This window comes from Aphelocoma coerulescens, chromosome 2 (genome assembly GCF_041296385.1).
Source record: "Aphelocoma coerulescens isolate FSJ_1873_10779 chromosome 2, UR_Acoe_1.0, whole genome shotgun sequence".
Taxonomy (NCBI): domain Eukaryota; kingdom Metazoa; phylum Chordata; class Aves; order Passeriformes; family Corvidae; genus Aphelocoma; species Aphelocoma coerulescens.
In genome coordinates, this window is record NC_091015.1 from 102,009,935 (window position 1) to 102,030,228 (window position 20,294).

Sequence of the window (20,294 nt, forward strand, 5' to 3'; positions counted from 1 at the left end):
AGAAATCCACGATGTTCCTTGCCAAAGGAGACTGTAGATGTAGGCTCAAAATCCGTAGAAATATCTACATCTATGGTCCTTATGGGTCCCTTCCAACTTGAAATATTCTTTGATTCTATTTCATTGTTGCCAAGCAAGGTTGGGGCTTTTTTTTTGATTTTGCTTTTTTTTTTAGGAAAAGTATTGCATTGAGTGACACATCAGACAAAGTGTATCATAAAGAATGCTAAATTAAGCCTTAACAAAATGTTTGAAGAACATAATATCTGTAACCTAATGAAGTGCGTGGTTGGCAGTTGCATTGAGACAGCTTTACATATGGAGTGATCTTACTAACCCCATTGTCAACTGAAAAGGGTAACCAAATACTGAGACAAAAAAGTTTATTTGTATAGTTGGTGCTATATAATTTCATTTAATGATATGTCCTGTTAGACTTTCCTGACTTTACTCTTCATTGTAAAACAAAACCAGGTAACTGCTAACCAAGGACAGTGATAAAATGTCACAGGATGCACAGAAGGGTTATCTAGACATTATTTTCCACATCAAATGGAGATTTAGAGATTTCGAAAAATATTGAGAGAGAACACACATTGGAAAAGAATTTGGATATATGTTGGGTGGCCACAGGCGCACATCAGGGAAACAGAAAGGTTCTTCTGAGTTAGATCACTAAATGGAATTTAGCCTTCAAATACTTGGCAGTTGCTGTTCCACAATATTTTATGTAGTCCGACATAATGTCATGTATTAGTAGTTTGACACAGGATTTTTGTCCCTGCAAATCTATGAACTTTTAAGTTCTTGGAATAAGAATCAGAATTAACCTTGCAAACCAAATTGCAAAACAAATTTAGTCAAGAGAAAACAAATTTATGACAAACCAATGACCTCACTGTCACCTTTGGAAAGGTGGAAGGTACACAGCTTGCTTGCAGTTTGGACACTGCGAATCTTTGATAAAAGCAGGTATTTCTTTTACTTGGTTCACATCTACCTTACCACACTGTTTGTGTCATTTAACTGATAAATCACACAAACCAATGTTTCATTGTCTTCCTGTGTTTCTCTGTATATCTAATCTATCTCCTTTCTTATGCTGAGTCATAGATTGTACCCTTTTGGGAACAAGGGACAACTTCTTGTTCTTTAGTCACTGTTAGAAGCATACCAGCAATACTTGACATAAGAATTGACAGGCTCAAAACCCCAGCAATTCCCACTTTAAGTGAATCTGTGGAGTTCAGATGTTTGTACTGTTCTTGCAGGGAACTCATGTCTCTAAATAGAGTCATTGTGAAAGAGAAAAGTACAATTCAGTTAACACCTTAAAAGTATGATTTTTCTGTTACCAAAACCAAATGTTGAAAATCTGAAACTGAATTGGGAAAAGTATCTTTATATTACTTACATCAATAAAGTTACATGATGAATCCACTTTTATACATGGATTCCAGTAACTCTGTTAACAGATTATTTCAGGTTACTGTTTCCTCAAAGGTAGCTATTCATTAAGTACATAATGAAGCCCAGATATTACCTGTAGACTTCATTAAAGGACAGATTTAAAGCACCAAAACACATTTTTGGTAGTTGTATCCGTGCCTAGTGAGATTTTTCTGAGGTGCTAAAATAGCATGCTTGAAGCAACTTGAGTCATCTGGATGACCTTATTGTACTACCAGAGGTGAATAGGTAATTGAGAGTAGAGTTAGAGAAACTCAATATTCTAAGCTTAATAGTATTTGAACAGAAAATTTTACTTATGTAGTCAGAAGGACAGCTAACAAATCCACCGTCTTGCATGGATTAGCATTAAATGGCATGAATGAACCTGGAATTTCTGTTGTGATCAAAAGAAAATGACAACTTTTTTAGATAAAAGGAGGAAGAAGCTTTGAGCTGCTTCCTAAGTTAATATTTCTGCCCTTATTTTAAACATTTGGTCTCAGCAGTCCAAGATCTTACTCTCTGGGCAGCTTTAAGCTCCCTGAGGAGTCAGAATGGCTAAGTGATCTGAGCATGCCTCATCAGCTCCTGCAACTATCTCGAGTTTAGCAACAAGAGAAAAACCTCCCACCCTTATGCTGACATTAGCTTTGGTATGCCTGATGAGTAATAAAGAGCCTTTCTCAGAGGAAGAAGGGGTTCTGGGCTATTCTCAGCATGGGAAATTTTGAATTCAGGGGTGAGACTAATACTGATTTTAATAGTCAAAAATGCTCACCTAAATGTATTATACAGTTGCTAATAAAAATATTTCTAAATGGACGGTAGGTTTGTTTTGGTGCATTTTGTTTTTCTCCAGTGTTTCATAATCAGGAATTACCATTTAAATAGGCTTGACTTAATATGCCTACAAAAACAAGAAACAGAAATCCTTAAGAAAAAGCAGCATGATTATGATGCTAAAATCTGATACCTCAGAACTTCAGTGCTAAGGAACTAGGTGATGGAGGAGTGTTGAATCATTACTTCCTTGCAGCAGATTCAGTAATCAATAATGAAATGGGTAGCACCCTCAATTGCACATATTTCACCCTTAGTGTAAGCTCTGTTGTCCTTCTTGGGGATTAATAGTTTTATGGAGTGGCTCCTTCAGCAGTCAAGTGCTTTTTCACATGAACCTTTCCTCTGCTGCCTTCTGGGAGTTTAATGTGCTGGCTGATGTAAGACTTCAGGATCTGGGCACAGAAAAAGAATGTTCCACTAATGACTAAAATCCTTAAGTTACTCTTTATCTTTTATATTGAGTTTTCCTGGTGTATATATCCAAGATTAGTAACTTTCTGGTGATTTGACCATTTCCAAGACTGTATGGTAGTTCTACTAGAATAAATCCTCCTTGAAACAACAGAATAAAACAGGATGTAAAATTCTGAAAGATTAAGTATTTATCTATTTGCAAAAATGAAGACATGCATGTAAAACATTGAAAGGCTGTGACTGAAAGAGAGACTAGCTCTCTGTACTGTGTACACCTCCTGGGTTCTGGACCTCCAATTAGTTCTGGGCTGGAATACTGAAAAAGGAATGTGATATTTTTGACATTCATATTATAGGTGACATAATTTCTAGCTATAAACTGTGTCATACTGGAACACTAACAGCATTATTGCAGCATTATTTTCAACTACTGAGTTCAATGCTATGCTGACAAAATGGCTAATGTGATCCTTAGGCATGAGCACAGAGGATCAATAAGTAGGTGATTTTTACCTCTTTAAACCAAGTCAGTGAGACGGATATGGAGAAGCTAAATATGGTTCTGTTCCCCACAGTCTGGCTGTGGTCATATTTTAAAAGTGGGGCCGGTGCGTAAATGAGCTGCAAAGATGATGTAAAGGCTTTTGAGAAGGCAGACTTAGAAACCTCCAGCTGTTAGGCTGAGAGAAGGAAAAATAAAAGGTTGCAGTAACTTGATTGCTCTAAGTATTTCTGAGGTGAAAAAAATGCTGTTGAAGAGATCTTCATTCTGGCTGGAAAGCACAATGAGAGTGACTCCCTGGGAGCTGCTACCATGCAGCGAGAAGGGGCAGGCACTGACATGTACTGTGGGTTGGGAAGGGGCTTCTTCACGTCACACATCTTGGCAAGTCCTAGGGCAAAAATCTCTGCAATTGTTGGGCAAACAGTACTTTCGCCAAGATAAAGTTTTTCAGCCTAGCGTAAGATAGCTGAAAGATACATAATGAATGTTAAAGTAAGTCGGGCTGAGTGGTTAAGAGATCCCTTCAGGGCTTAAACCCTGATTATTTCTTTAAGGACATTTAAATTTTAAGGGCATTTAAATTTCAACTGGGCTCCTCAAAAGACAGTAACAGATCCTGGTTCTGTATTTATCTTTATCAGAAATTTAAGAAATGGAGACTATTCCCTTTAGATCCAGGATACCACATTTCTGTATATTTTTTGTAGGGATGTTTTCTTAAAACACCCCTCTGAGATCAGTGTTCCTATCATTTGCTCATTGGACTGTGAAAGGAGGGTCATGTAATTTAGGAAACATTCTTTGCATTACTTTTTACTACTTTTATAACATAGAATCTTTTTGAGAGAGAAGGACATGCAATTGTTTAGCAGACTGCTGAGACATCTTTCTCTTCTTAAAATAATCCCATATATACTGTTGTTATTTTGCTCCTTAATTTTATGAAGAAATGACATGAAAAAAACTGGAGCACGTTTTTTATTGGTTAGGCTCTCATATGTTATGATTAAGAGATTTAGAATAATGGAAAGCAATTAGAAATTGGAAAACTGTTGCCCAGATTCTAGAATGGATAGTTGGGAGTGAAAGAAAAGCCCTGCTCAGAGAGAGGGAGGCTTATTTTATAAAGTTTGTGGGATTTAAGGAAGCCTAACATGATAGGGTTTTTTAAAAGAACATCCTTGCAGAGAAAAATGTCCAGAACAGTGCTATCAGGAACGTCAGATGGTGGCAAGACCATTTTCTTTTACACAGATGTTGAACCCTCTGGGGGAATAAGAAATCTTATCTGTGTAGGGCAAAATGACTGAATCTGGACCCTAAAACCATGAGCCTCTCACTAAGGAGTCACCTCTAAAAGCTGAGCAGATGCTGTGCACTACAGACATGGCAGAAGCCATAAAAGTCTCTCATGGACGTTCAGCAGTAGCTATTGCATCTCTCCAGCTGGGGAGAGCAAAAGGCAAATGTGAAATAAAGGGATAATTGTCATGTATTACCAAACAATATTGTTTTTGTCAATCACTGCTGCCAGTAGATGACAGTGATACAGTCTTTTGCCTATCAGCATGCCTTCTGTCCCCGTACAGTTGACTTTCTCCAATCCCTGACTCCTGACCTTTCACCTCAGTCCATGGTTAGTGCAGATGATGGATGAGCCTTGTTAGGCTCATAAGATGTGCTGGTGCAGAGGAGAAATGCCAGCAGGCATGCTGTGTTCTTGTTAGATTTTCATAAGAGTAACTTGTCTTTAAAACAGACAAATAGCTGCACAGACTGAGCAAGATAAGTTTGTCATGAATATTTCGGTTGTTGCCATTCAATACTGATGTTATATCAGCAGATAGGGAAAAGTGATCCAGGCAGGAGACTCTAAAGCAGGGAAGGACTGGATGAGTTGGAACAGGCACTCAGTTTTACTAACATTATCCCAGCCAAAACCAGGACAGTCAGGAAGAGAATAAAGGGAAATGGGAAAAAAAACCAAACAAACATTAAATGATGAAATCAGTAGAGTGTGGGTTTTTTTTCTAAGAAGTTTAAACATAAATGTAATTTAAAAATGTTTCTAGTAAGATAAATAATATAAAGTTGTCATATAAAAACCTTGAATTGCATCTACACAACTGAGGTTTTTCTACCTCCTTAAGGATGATTAGGGATTTTTTATTTGTTTGGTTTTTGTTCAGAGAGAATTCTCTTAATTTTTGCAGGAAAGTAGAAGGAAGGAAAGCATTCACTTTAATCATTAGATAGTGGAGTGGGAAAAAGATTTCTAAGGAAAGAGTTTAGCAATTTCTTGCTAAAATAGTAGATAGGATTTTGTTTATGTCTAAGAAGTATGGTTCCATGGAATGTTTTATCAGGTCTAGATGTTTTCGTAAAAATGCGAAGGTAGGTACAAGGAATCCAGTGTTAGAGCTTTTGGAATTTTTCCAAGACTCCATAGGCTCAACCTGTTGGGTTGGAATTCAGAACTCCAGGTAGTAAATAGCCCATACAATATCCAAATAAACAACTTTTGTAAGTTTGACAGGCCTGATGAACAAGTACAAACCAGTGTATATTGGAAAAAAGTATTTTTTCAGCAAGACTTGTTATTTCCTGCTTGTATCATTTATCACATGTAGGTGTTTATTCAAAAGTCTTGCTCTCTTAATCCAGTGGCTTGTATTTCTCCTGTCCACAGTGTATTTAGCACTATCACCCTTTGTCCTAAAGGTTCTAGGGACTATCAGAGCATTTAAGTTGCTGAAGGATGGCTGCCTTAATAGCCCTCACTTCAACACGATTTTACTTGGCTCAAAAATTAAAACAAACAGGAAAGACACAGATTCTGCTTCTGAAATTTTGTTTACCATTTTTTCATGAAGAGATAGTGGAAAGACAGTTCCCATTCTGTGGTTCTGTGCCAAGCAAACAAAATTAGCTGTAAACCGTCTCAAATACTGGCGTTTTTATCAGCCCATGTTTCAAATTGTGTGCTGTGTCCCCATCATGAAGAGGTTCTAATTCCGTGGTGGGACCAGGGGCTGCCCATGCTATGAGGAGGATTCACAGCACAGGCAGCTGCCTCACTGTGCTGGAAGCTATGAAAACTTTGGCTATGATGCACTTCACTTTTCTTTAGTAATTGGAAGTGTCCCTACAAGAAGGGAACCTCAGGCACAAGTGGTCTGCTGTGTGCCTCATGGCATGGACGTGTTTTAAGCTTGGGAAGCTTGCAAAGGGGAAACTACAGTCAGAAGAAGTTTCATTACAGCCTCTATTTTAATGGATTTTCTCACTATTCGGAGATGCAGTATCAAATAACTGGGAATAAAATAAATTCTACATATTTCTCTGCATTATATTTCTTCTTTTGGAATAACCTTTCAGAGACTGAAAAGATGGGAAAAGAAAACGAAAATCCTATCACAGGAAAGAATGTACATATAAAATTCAAAAGTATTTGAAAGATCATAATTCTTTTAGTGTGTTGGCAGCTGGCGAAGAGTAGGTGTTGAAAATCAAAACTGCTGCTTACCTTTCCAGTGATGCCTAGAACTGGTCTGGTACTTCTACTATAGTTTCTTCCCTAAATAAGAATCTTGTGACCATCCTGCAAAGATGAAACACAGTTCATTTTCTTCTTTTTTAGCACTGCTTCTCATTCAGTGGAAATAAAAACATGGTAATAAAAACGAGGCCAAGCAAATGAAAGCAACATGTCCAATTTAAAGAACATCAATTGTTGCTAAAGCATAATGTTCTTACAGTGCCCTGATTTGTGGTTCACTATTAGTTTGTACCTGTCACACATTCCATGGCATGTAGCTGTGGGTATTCCTGGTACCCTACTGGCAGTAGCATGAAAGGTGCTGAAGTCCTGTGAATTGGGGAAATGACATCAGTTTATCTCCAGGTGCAACCCACATCCATGTGAGTAACAACTCCTTGCAGCTCCAGAACTGCAAAGGGTTAGAACTATTGAGAAAAGGAGCCACAAAAATAATGTTTGTGCTGAGAAATACGAGTTATAATGAGAGTTTTAAGGAATTCAGTCTATCCCTTTTTCGAAAAAAGAAAATTTTAAAGTGCTGTGATTATAATGCCCAAATACCTTTATGGTGAGAAAATCTTGCCTCTGTAATTTAAGAGGCATGAAAATACTAGCACAGATTACCAGTGGAACTGATGATTTCTACACCTTATAAAGTCTTCAAATCAATGTTAAATGTCTTTCTAAAAGAATTGATTTTGCCAAACAGCTTTTGGGAATACGAATAAGAAGAACTGCTTGAAATTTAAGGACTTCTGTTCTGCAGGATACAATATTTGAAGTAGTAGTCATTCTGACCTTATTTTCTCTGAATTTATTAAAGATAAGTGTTAGATAGCAGATGAATCACTGCTCTGAACTGCTAGTTATGTCTATTCTTACACTCAGCTTTCATGTAACTACTACTTGCTTATGATCCTCAGTGAGAGAATCAAAGTTTATGATGTTGTCTACTATATTTATTTTAATAGGTTATATAATTTTAATACTTCATTTCATTAGTGGAATAGAACTTAAATGTTTTCTCTCTCCAATATAGCCTTGTCTGCTTGACCTCCCCTGACCACTCCCCTATTTCCAGGAGAGTAACATGGCCATTTCAGAAAGAAAGCTCCTCTAAGTCACTGAAGAGAAGCAAGATAATTTGCTATCACCTGGGGAGGTGGTGACCAGTGAGTCACCTCCCTTAGGTGAGGAGTGAAGCATCTTTTGTTCGCTGGGCCAGAGGCACTTTCCTTTTGCAGTGGACTCCCTTTCTGTCTGACTGTACTTAGATGTCTTAATGCAAAATCAGTGTGGGGCAAACAGTAGCTGCTAAATACAAATACAGATCATATAAATATTTCCTTTAAATTTTCTGAGTATGATAAAATACATTCATCTTCCTGATAAACATCGCTATGCACATATTCTAGTATTTTGTAGGTAGTGTGGATGTTTTTCTCTTAATATTAGTGTGTTTGATTCTGTGGGTTTTGACATCTCTATTCTTTTGTCTGACAAATCTGTGCGCTGACTTGTAAAAAAAAATCAATATTGTTTTCCCTGGCACTTTCTCTGCAGTTGAGTTGATTTATTATCACAGTTCCCTTTCCCCTCTTTTATCAGTGTACTTCTATTGCTTTAGGGTTGAGTACCTGATAACATCACAGGGTAGAAGACACACAGAGAGTTTCCGTGACCTTATCCCCTGTGTGATCTTGTCCAGTGTGACGGTGAGCCATGGCTATAAAGTGAACAATGATATTATCCAAGCTGTGTGATCAGATTTATGTTCGATTACACTGGAAATAGAGATGAGCTGGAACCAATGAACAAAATTTAAATTTATATTTAAACTGTTCTTGTCCAGTACCTCAGTGGCTGAAGGGAAAGTAGACATCCACTGAGAAAAACGTAATTTGTCTGCACAGTCGTATGTGCTAGTAGAGTCATACAGCCCATAGTTCTTGCAGGATTTATACCAACCAAAGTGGTGAGATGGTTGTTGCTCCTTAAATATGTAGTCTTCTTACTGCTGTCTCTGTTAGCCACTTATATCAAGGTAGCATTTAAGAACCTCAATAAAAGTTCAGAGCTACCTTGCCCTAGACACTGCATGGACGTGTAAGAAAAGCCAAAATTCACAGTCAGTGTTTCAGACCAGATGCAACTGAAGGCTGCAATAGGTCAGGTGCTGTGAGCATATTGGCAAGTGCAAATGTGGTAATGCAAACTGGGGCCCTGCTCACACAGGGTGCTCGGAGAAAATGTGTTAACAAAGCTTGTTAAACCTGTGCCTAATGTCGCTACAGTGTATTAGAGCCACTTCCTTTTCAGACTCATGCAATGTCTTCTGCCTGGTTGTTCCTTTCTTTCTGTCTCTCCTAACCACCTCAGAAATCTCAGACCACTCCTGGCCTTGCCACTGCGGACTGCCATTATCTGTAGGCATTGTGAGAGAACTGTGCTTGAAGGTAGGCTGCAAAGTAGGATTTTGTGAAGGGGCGTTTCTTATTGGCATGGACCAGCAATGCACTTTGACAGAGAGGAGGGGGTGTGTGTGTGTGTGTGTGTGTGTGTGTATGTTTTGCTGTTTGGGGCTGAAGGGATTGGGAGACTGAGGGGGAAACTTGACAGAAAAGTAAATTCATACATCTAGCTATGTAGCTAGAGCAGGGAAATGAAATGAAGCCTAATAAGAAAGGCGCAGTAATGCGTTAACTCAGTCAGTGGAAGCGCGCTAAGTGTGATGATACCGTTGGGGAAATGAGGGAGAAGGGAAGTTCTAGCAGTTATTAGACAATGTGATTTGGATGTCAGCTGTCCATCAGCCCCTTCTTTTATCCTTCCTTCTTTCCTGCAGGGACTCAGGAAGATTTAACAGCAGGATAGTGTAGCTGGCAATAGAATGAGCAAGAATACGTGGGGGAGCAGAATTACCACCATAAACAGAGCTGCTATTCTAATGCAGTACATCTCTTAATGATGTCAGAAGCCTAAGCTTTCTTCACCTTGGGCTGAAAAAGTAAGTCCTGATTGGCCTCTCCTTCCTTAAGTATGCTTTCATGGAGAAATATGCCTTTAAATTGTCCATAGCTCTGGCATAATGATAGATTGAGTTATTTTACCAAGTTGTTACCAATTTTCTACAATTCTTACACTCTGATTTATATTTATCATGGCCTTCTTGTTTCTTTAATCAGCAAGGAATGCTTTCAGAGCTGCTGTTATACCTTTTAGGGTAGTTTTAATTGGTCAAGGCATCTTTCTTAATTGCTTCAGGCAGGATTTTCAGACTTGCACAGAAATGCTTTTACACATTACCCAGGTATCATTCAATTTTTCTGCTTAAATTATTTTCCCAGTGGATTTGGTCATGTGCTAATACAATTTCTGAGCTGTTTTGGTGGTGCAAGAGTTTGAGGCACAGTAATATTAGGAGGTAGACAATGGTGGAGCTACTTATTCTATGAATCTTTGTTCTCCAACTTCATTGGTAACTCCCTGGCTACCCATATACATTATCAATGTTCTTAAAATTATGAATTTCAAAAGTGAATAATGTTTATGTCTGGCATAGTGGTATGAAGTAAAATGGCATATGTTTTGTTTAACACAACTGTGCAACATTGATTTTTTTAAACAAAAACCCAAATTTTAAAATAAGATCCAATAGCATTCCTGAATTTCATGTTGCTCAGGAAGGCATCTGAATTTTCAGTCAACATAAGTTTAAAGCCACACAATTTTCCTCTCAGTGGACAATCAAACTCAATGATATATATATGTGTGTGTGTGTGTGTGTATATATATATATATTTTATATATATATATATATATATATACATAGTTGGTTTTTGGTTTTTGGTTTTTATCAGGTTTAGTACAGAGCAGTTCCAAGGTGAGAACAGGTACATTTTTTTTCAACATCCCACATTATGGTTGAGCTCCTCTCTTTCAAGAAGTGCCAGGACAGATTCCATTGCTGTCATTGAATCATGCTTTCATTTAATACATGAAAAACCCTTGCTGATGAGAATTATCCATATTGGTACAGTTATCTGAAAAAACATATTGGTTGAGTTATTTGGAAAGATGCTAATCTGTCTGATTCTGCATGTCCATGTGTGTGAGTTAATATTATTAAGATCGTGTGAACACTGTCTTTGCAGTCTTAAATGCCCATATTTTAGTTTTTTCACAAGTAGATGTAATATTTTTAGTTTGATTTGATACTAAACAAAATAAATCTAATCACATGACTGGATTTGTGAATATAAATGGCAGCTGCAAAACTGTAAGAATGTGTGACAATTTTCATGTTTTTTTCTGAAAACAAACCCAGCTTTTGACTGTGCAATTGAAATCTGTGGCTGTCATTTACCTTTTATTGTCACAACCTTCCTCTCCTACAGGAATGAAAATAAATATCTTCCTCTTTATAGCCTACAAAAGATAAATTCTTGTCTTCTCTTGGTGGTGATATAATTTTTCAAATAGCCATAGTGATTGAAGTCTTGAGTGTATGAATAGAAAATTGAAATTGTTTAGTTGAAAGAGTCTTATGAAATTTGCAAGCACACAGCAAGAGCAGACTGTGGAGATAAAAATAGGATCACTTTTGGGTGTAATAAATGCTAAAGCTAATAATGAGAAAAAAACCCAAAACAAACTATCTCAAACCTGCAAGACTTTCACAAGCAGATTCTTCTGAATTTTGAAAACATCATAGAAAGTATAATAGTTTTATAAGACTTCTGGTGTTTTTTCAAAAAATCTGCTCTGACTCCTGACCCATAATAAATCTGCCAGATTGCTTCTGTCACATTTGAAACTTATACTACAGGATATTTTACAAAATCTCTTTGTTCTTACGGATTTTTTTCCCATATGCAGAGATACAATAATATTTTCAAATAGAAAGACAAAGAGTTTAATTACTGCTGCCAGTCAGAGAGTGAAGAACTCTTTATTTTTCCTTTTAAATTGGACTCAATGATCTTAAAGGTTTTTTTCCAAACTAAATGATCCTATGTTTCTGTAACATACTTCCAGTGTCTTCTAGATAGTGATTTTCTGTCCCATTTGTGAAGATAAGGTCATCTTTATGGGTTTACTTTTAGTTTGGCTTTGTATGCATTTTGTGGCAATGAATTCTCAATTTTCTAAGTATATCTGGAAGCTGAGATAATTTACCATTTAGTGAAAGAGTGATGGTAGTTAAAAGGTTCATACTTTAGATGAGTTTTATCTGAGCTCAGTTTTTTCAAAATTAAAACAGCAGTATATTTGTTACAAAAGTGATTTTAATTCTAAATAAGTACAGATGTTCTGGGCTGCTCCCCAGAACCATACCTTTCAAGTGCTTTGGTAGAGAAGCTGTATCATGAGTAGAACTGTTGCATTAGGATCCATGGGTGCACGTTGGTGGGGTGCCCTTTCTCTCTCTAATAGGGTTTGTGCCTACAGTGAGTGTGCCTGATACTCAGGGAATAGAATGGTACCCAGAAGCTGCCTTGGAGAACTCAGATTTCAGAATTTACCTGATCTGAGTCACGTAGCTTGTACTGAGACTTGACTGTTCATTAGTTGATAATACCATGAGAATATTATTTAGTACCAGTTTAGTAATAAATTTATTTAAGTCCTTAATTCCCAGACATGAGTGATTATGTTATCATCTTAGTTTTCATTAAGAAATTTGAGTGCTGTGAAGAAGTTTAGAACAGTGCACCAAACCAAAAAAATCAAATTAAAAGACAAGTTTAAAGTATTTTCTTATTTTCTCTATACTTTTTTGTTTGTTTGTTTGTTTTTTGTTTTGTTTTGGTTTGTTTATTTTGGTTGGGTTTTTTAACATTCTGATGATGATTTTGGGGTCCCAGCAAGGATTTCTTCTTTAGTGTTTGATGTTAGCCCCACTAACACTCAGACACTCAGCAAATGTTAAGCTGCTATGAGTACTAAGCACAACCCCACCCTCCCCAATGTATTGAAATGTTACATCTAACAACAGTTTTTTGCTAATTACTCATCTGTGTTCTTAACATAAAATTCCAAATTAGATGCTTATTAATGTTGCACCTATACTTCAGCAAAAATGTTGATAAGCTATGAATGAGCTAAAAGCCACATGACACTTCTTTATGTGATACCATGTATTACTGCCTTTCTTGCTTGTTCTTGAGTATTCTTGGTGATACAGAGAGATGCAATGAACAGAGAACTCTTTAGAGCAGTATCAAAAAGCAAAGGCGAGCCAGAACATATTTTCCTAGCTTGATTTTATTTTTTTGTGTTTGACTTTTGTGCTAAACATTGAGAACCAAGGTTAAAGGTACTAGAGAAAGGGTTGTTAATGTGAATTTTTACTGGAATAACGCTTTGAAATATGACTCTTTGGAATATAACTCTTTTGAATACCTAACAGTATTGCTTTTTTGATCATAAATTACAAGATTAATTGTCTGAGTTTTTGTGCGTTTTACTGACAGCTCTGCTTTTTAGCGGTAGCTCCTGCAATAGAGCTTATCTCTAGCATCCAATCGTAAAGGTTTTCACATGCAGTGGCCTAAGTGAAATGATAGGTTAGATATTTGAATGTCCCCAGAGTGCGAATGCAAGCTTAGGAGTGATTACAGGTCTCTTGTTGTGTTAGTGTTTTCTTTTGCTATTGGTGTCATGAGCTCTTTTGCAAGAGGAGTCCACACAGACAGTAACAAAGACGATAGCTGAAGTAAAGGACAGTGGTGATGTAGGAGAAATTGATTTTAAATCTTCTGAGACATCCTGAAGACCAAAGGATAAAGCTTGACTTAATAAAATTATCTTAAGTTCTCTGTACTCTAATATAATGAAGTTTGAATGCTGTGCCTATATGTGCTTTACCACCTGTGCTTTGGTTAGTGGGAGAGATCCCTTTAAAACTTAATGTGGCAAAGAGAGGTATATATTTCTTTCCCACGGTTCCTCCATAGTTTAGATATGGAATAGCAAAACAAAACCAAGAAGAGGAATCCAAAGTTTCCAGGGTTTACTCACACAAATCAGTCGCTTAGGGATTGGGGATCGTTCTGCTCACAATTCTCCACCATTATGTTACAGTGGGGATACTGTAACGCCTATATCAAACCAGGAGTCCCGTGGAAAAGAAACACATAGAGACGGATTCTTGATAGAAGTTTCAGAGATGTTTATTTCTCCAGCCACATGGCCGGGGCTCTGCTCAGGAACTGCTCAATCACGGGACCCGAGGGTCCTTGCCCGCACAGGGAACACAAAACAACCAATGGGGAACGAGGCTGAGCAGGGGCAGGGAAACCCCGTGTGTCTGTGCCCTCAGGGCCCCTCTCCCAGGGCTCCATGGCGGGGGAGGGACCCCGACAGAGAGGGTCTGACCTGAGGAAAGGGATGTTAATTAATTAACAGGAAAGGCCTGTTAATCAAGCCAAGAGAAAAGTCTGTCTGAGACATCTTTGAAGGCTGGAAAAACTGCATTGCCAGGATAAAAAAGCTAGGTTTCTTTCATTTTGCAAGCAGAGAGACTACATCTCTCAAGTCATTGCTAATTAACATCTTACATATAAGTAGTCTGAATCCTGTTTAGATTAGCCAGGATTGAAAGTGGACCCATCTAATGAAGGCTTAGTAGCTACACCTTTAAATGAGTTTGGTGAGTCTCTGCTCTTACCCCCATGACATTGATTATGATGCATCTCTCCCTAGGGCTGTTCACAATGCCCAACACACAGGACTATGCCTTTTCTGGATCCTCTGCCAGGGACTCGTGTTGACTGCAGGCTGCAGATTTCTAAAAGCTGGCAAAACTCAGTATCACACAGATGTTGAAGTGAAGAAATTCTTAGAAAGTCTGATTATAGTGAATAATTGAGACTGAATGTTTATGTTAAAAAAAATACATTTCTCATAATCTCATGACTTTTGACTTCTGAACTTTTTCTTCTGGAAATACCAAGAAGATACTTCATTTTCTGTAGTTCTGCATATCCTTTATATTACATAGTTTTCCATATCTTTCTTGTTTCAAAAGCAGTGGTGAGGGAAATGAAAAATATTGCTTGTTTATTTATGTCGTGTATTGAACCGTGATGGTTTGTGTCATTCCTGAAATTTCGAGATGAAACTGTGTTAGAAGTGCAACAGGAAGTGGCTGTGACATAAAAGAGGACAGCCATTCTGTTAATTAAATTTGTATTAGTAAATATGCTAACACAGGCTTAGATACTTTTTGAGAAAAGATTACAAACACTGTATGATTCATTTTCCACTTCTTTTGTGATTCAGAGATGCAATCTGAAAGTGAGCTATTGGGACTATCCATGCTATCTCTGGAATAAAGCACTTATAGCCACAGTGGGGTATTCTATACCTAAATGAATTTAGAAACAGTAATGCATTTTATATTCAACAGAAGTAAGGGTTCTTGAATGACTGGGGTAGGCACAAGAAACCAGAGATGTAATTAACTGTACTTAATAGATTCATAAGTAAATGAAGAAGGAAACCTCCATGCTTCATAAAAAAAAAAGATATAAAGGTTGCTGGATATTTAAGGTGAGATTAACAAATCACTACAATGCAATTTATAGCTTTAGATAATGGGAGGTCAAACATGTATTACCAGCTGACTTAAATTTGATTTGACTGAAAGATAAAACTCTGCTACGTGAACTATATTAACTGAAAGCCTCTGCTTTACATTTCTCGCTGATGATGCCCTGGGGAGGCAACTTTCTTGGCATTTCACATCCAATTTAAGCACATCATTGATGAAAAGATCGCTAAATTGGTGCATCATTTTGTAATAAAATATCTCACAAATTGTTTATCTGATCAATGGAGAATGCAGTCTCAAGCTGTTCGGGGCTAATGTGCTCATTGCACTAAAATAGTAAGTTATTGACTGTCAGAGGGACCTGGGAATTTCTAAACTCAGTTCAGATTTCCTGAATATGAGCAACATATTGCATCAGAATAGTAGGTTGTAAGAGATTAACTCTGCTAGCTGAATTCTCACTGAAACCAAATAGATGTGAGCAGAGGGCACTAAGCACTTAGTGGGAAATGTTCAGCTTCTCATATGATCAGGCTGCAGAGGGCAGAAAGGGGTCTTATTTTTACCTTACTTATGCATATTTTACATCACTGCAACTCCACTGACTTTATTTGACAGTCCTGCAGTGTAAGAGGGAAAGTTATGCCATATGTGTGTTATATATGTAATGCTATTTTCAGAGCTGTAATGAGATATTTTGGTGCCTGGAGTAGGATGGGACCACTCCTTTCAGATGGCAAGCATCTGGGGCCTCCTGAGGGCCAGAGTCACATGGAGAGTCCCTGGGGAAATGCCTTTCTCTTCAGACATGGGCTGAGTTAGCCTTGACAGGAGCTGGGTGGATGTGGTGTGGAGGGAGCAGGGAACCATCCTGTGAAGGAACAAGGTAGGGAGATAGCATAGATATTCCTTTTCCTCTTTTTAGTTTGGCAGCTATTTTTGCTGGAGCCAATGCCCACTTTGCATCCTAAGGATAGGGAACCAGCACCCTGACTGTCTCCATGTTCAGCTGGACTCAGTCCTGGTCTCACAAGAATGCAGAGTTGTATTATCTATGCACCCTTCTCCCTAGCTTTCCATTTGCCATGCTTTGCTGTTTCTTTTTTCATTGTCACTTTCCCACAAAAGGAAGGGGATAGGAATGATTAAGAATGGTCTTGTCAAGTAACAAACCCCCAGGAGCTCTGTGTTTAGTGAGCAGGGCTCCTGTCCCTGCAAGGCTGGCCTCAGTCACTGTAGATATGGAAGAAAATGAATTGTGTGATATAAGTTCATTATTTATTTATTTTCCTAGAAATGTTCAGTCCACCATAGAAATGACTCACAGACAGAAAAAAACACAAAACCAGAGTGGTTGGTGGATATTTTTAGTGGAAGGAAAGTGCTCTTTTCCCAAGGTTGAGGGAAGAAAAAACTGCTTTCTTTGCAGCCCATGGACTTAGGACCTTGCAAAGCTGGGCATACATATTCCTTCTGCATAGGAATTGGTAAAAGAGTGGAAAAGAGGTGTAAAGTGCTTGTAATAGGAAATCACTTTCACTGGTGGGATGTAGGATATTCCAAGGTGAGTGCTCCCTGGTCCCTTGTTGAAGCTGGTCTGCTGTGCACAATAGATTTCAGCATTGCTATGCCTACAGGTGAATGCAGCACTGCAGGCTGCTGACTTGTGTACTTATCTGAGAGACAGAAGCAATAGGTCCCATGAACTTCCCCCCCATTAGCTACTATAATTAGGCAATAAGAACTATTGTGACTACTTTATTGAGCCAAAATACTAGGTTCTGTTCCATGTTGCAATTTAATTTTGACTGAAACTGGTAGTTTCGTTAAGGGAACACAAATCATGTGTCCATGAGGAGAGAGGGTGCTCTTCTGCTTAAAGCAAGTATCTGTGACAGAGAAAACTCAGTTTGGTCCCCACCAGTGATCTGCAGTGTTATAGAGACCAAGTGGCCAAACTGCAGTCCTTTTTTCTTGTCTGACTTTTGGAAGTTAAATAGTCCTAGGCTTACTCAGTCCTTCAATAAGAGTTCTAGGAAATCACAGAAAGCAGAGGAACAAACTGAAGAATAGAGCTTTTCACTTACATCAAAGACTGAACAAGTGAATAGATTTAATTTTGACTCTCTATTATGGCTTATGGAAAGCTGATGAGGAGAGGGGTGTTGCCTAAGTACTGACTCTAATTCTAAATATGTTTTCCAAATAGTTTTTTGGGGGAGAATTTATCACTAATTTTATCCTCTTCCCCACCTCCTCCCTACCCTCCACAAAGGTGTTTATATTCAGGAAAACATGGGTTTTCAGAACTCCTAAGGGCTTCTGACTGTGCCCAAACACTGATGGTTTCTTTGAGATCATAGTTGTCAAGGCTAGTATACAAACAAGAAATGCTAGAAAATGTTTTTGAGGAACTTGCTATCTAGAAACATCTGACTTTAAAAAATATGTGTTAAATGAATCCCTTTTTCTCAAAATAACAAACAGCAGTAGTTTGGATGTATGTTTTTCTTGATCTCAAAGACTTTTAGTATGATGACTCTATTGGCACTTAACTGTCAGCAGAGAAATGATATTGATGAAAAAAATGCAATGGGCGAAATAGAACAGGGACAATGAAGGGAAATGCTCCTGACGAGCAAGTGCTTCGCTAATTCTGTGGTGTTTTCATCTTCCTTGAAGCAATAATCCCCTATTGTTTCAAAAAATATATCGATTTGTAGATAATGGCAAAAGCAGAAACCTGAGTTTACCAATTTTTACTTAAAAATATTTCCTTTGTGTCCTGGTGTGTTCCTGACATTTGCTCATTTTGGTTTTGTGCAAATGAAGATAGAGCTCTTTATGTGTTACACAAAATTATTCTAGTCTTGTATTAATCTTGTGATATGAGTTGTTCATGTGAAGTCACTCCTAAGAATGCCTGAGGATTCATTACCAGAATTACAGGCTTTATTGAAAATATTATTTTTAGTTGCACAACCAAGAATACCAATTTTCTACCTAAGTGATAATAAATGATTAATTAATTTACTGCTACATTAAAATCAGTATGTTAATCATATCCTCCTAATCAGGGGAAGAAACGTGTCCTTAAGAAATAAAATACTCTTACGTTTAACTAGATTATAGAAAACACATTCTTAAAAATACCTAGTTCCAGAGCAGTGCTTTCCTCATTCAGCAACCAGGTGGTTTTTTGGTCTGACAGATGACATCCTCAGAGTCTTTTGCTCACCCAGTGATTAAAGCAAAGCCAAAAGCACACACTTAGGTAGATCAGGGGACTAATCATTGTGCCACTGTCATTATTACAAGACATGGTAGTTCCCAAATGCCCCATCAGAATTCCAAGTCTTTTGGTGAAAATGCATTTGGGATCATGAATCTCTCGATTATTAGATCAAATCTAACCCTTATCTGAGTCCTTTCTTGTCCTAGTTAGGATGCTTTTCCTGTCCATTAGCAAAGTAATTACCAGGCAGGTGTGGAGTTAGCAGGTGGGACAACGGTGACTCTCAAACAACAGCTCTGTCCTTCCCAAATATATCTAACTACTTTTTCTAGTTATGAGTCCTAGTAAGTGATAACACTATAAATATTCAATCTCATCTCTACAGGAAGCCATGAAAATGATCAAACGTCTGGAGAAAATGCCTTAGAAGAAAAAACTGAAAGAGAGCAGTATTTTCACTCTGGAGAAGAAAAGTCTTACAGGGGATCTCACCACCCTGTACTTAAAAGGTGGCTACAAAGAGGATGGAGGCTTTCTCTTCACAAGCAGCAACGTGGAGGTGACAAAGGGCAACCGGTTCCAGGACAGGTTTCATCTTGACATGAGAAAGAAAATTTTCAGAGTGAGAACAATCAATCACTTAAACAACTTCTCTAAGAGTGAGAGTCCCCAATCACTGGAGGTTTTCAAGATGCAACTGGGTTACTAACAAATCTCACCTAGGTTCCCTTTTCTATAAAAGGTTGAATGAGGTGGTCTTTCAAAGGCCTTCCAACCTCGGCTGTCATGATTTTATCTTATTCGGTCAGAGTTTTTGCTATGTTTGCTTCTACAGAGTTGTTGAGGGACATCTGGTACTCTACACACCTCCACAGTTTGATGCCTTCCTAAGCACATTCAATAAACATGCCTTTTCAGTAAATTTCCTTAGAACTATCAACGCAGATCCCAATTTGGTGTCTCTTTGACCCAGCTCATGCTATTAAAGAACCCTTCGACCCACATTTGCTGGTTTTGGACACAGCTTTTCTCCAGAATTTATTTCTAGTAAGATGAGAAAGCATGTGTGTGTGGTAGATACCAGTTTTGTGATAAGCTTTTGGATCTGATCTTTAATTACAGGTTACCATGACTACATTGTTTGATTCTTTTTTTCCCTGGTAAATGTCTTTTCTGAGTTGTGAACATATTTAATTTGTGAAATGCTTTGTATCTTAGTCCATGTAAATTAGATAGAGTATGAGATCGTAAAAGACAAAAACCATTCTTTCAAAAATCTCACCATGTATGCTATTCTCATGAAAGTTAGTGAAAATGTTGGCCCTTGTATTGAAATAAGACAAACTAACTGGCACTGAGCATCTGTTTGTTTATTTATAGACAATTGAGTTGTATTGAAAATTTGTAAATAAAAAAATAACTGAATGAGTAGATAAGACTAGGCTGGACAGACTTCAGACTGAGATAACTGTAGGCCTTCATGATATGGTAAACTATTAGAGGTGCAGTGTTATCTCATTACAACACATATTTTACTAAAGAATAGTGTGTTCCAAGGCCTTTATTTATACTGCAATACATACCTGCCCCAGGCCTGTTTTGAGGTGTAAGGTGAAAGGACAAGTAGCATTAAAACTTGAAAAGTAGATGTCTTTTACTGTAGCTGCATATGCAGCACACAGTTGTATTCAGTGGTTTATTGCCCATGTTGATTGTGAGCAGCAAGGCTGGAGAATGTGTGTTCTGG

At 37.8% G+C, this 20,294-nt stretch overlaps 1 long non-coding RNA gene across 2 annotated transcripts in view; it reads left to right on the plus strand.

Annotated features, from left to right (window-relative positions):
• LOC138105833 (uncharacterized) overlaps positions 1–19,919 on the plus strand; it is a 45,573-nt gene extending 25,654 nt beyond the window's left edge. Inside the window, exons 1-3 of one of the 2 annotated variants that reach the window (XR_011148718.1) lie at positions 9,148–9,211; positions 9,601–9,762; positions 18,933–19,919. This is a non-coding gene — a long non-coding RNA (uncharacterized lncRNA). Of the gene's footprint in view, positions 1–9,147; positions 9,212–9,600; positions 9,763–18,932 lie in introns of those variants that run through there. The other variant, XR_011148719.1, reaches the window with a different exon arrangement.
• The last annotated feature ends 375 nt before the right edge of the window (positions 19,920–20,294 follow it).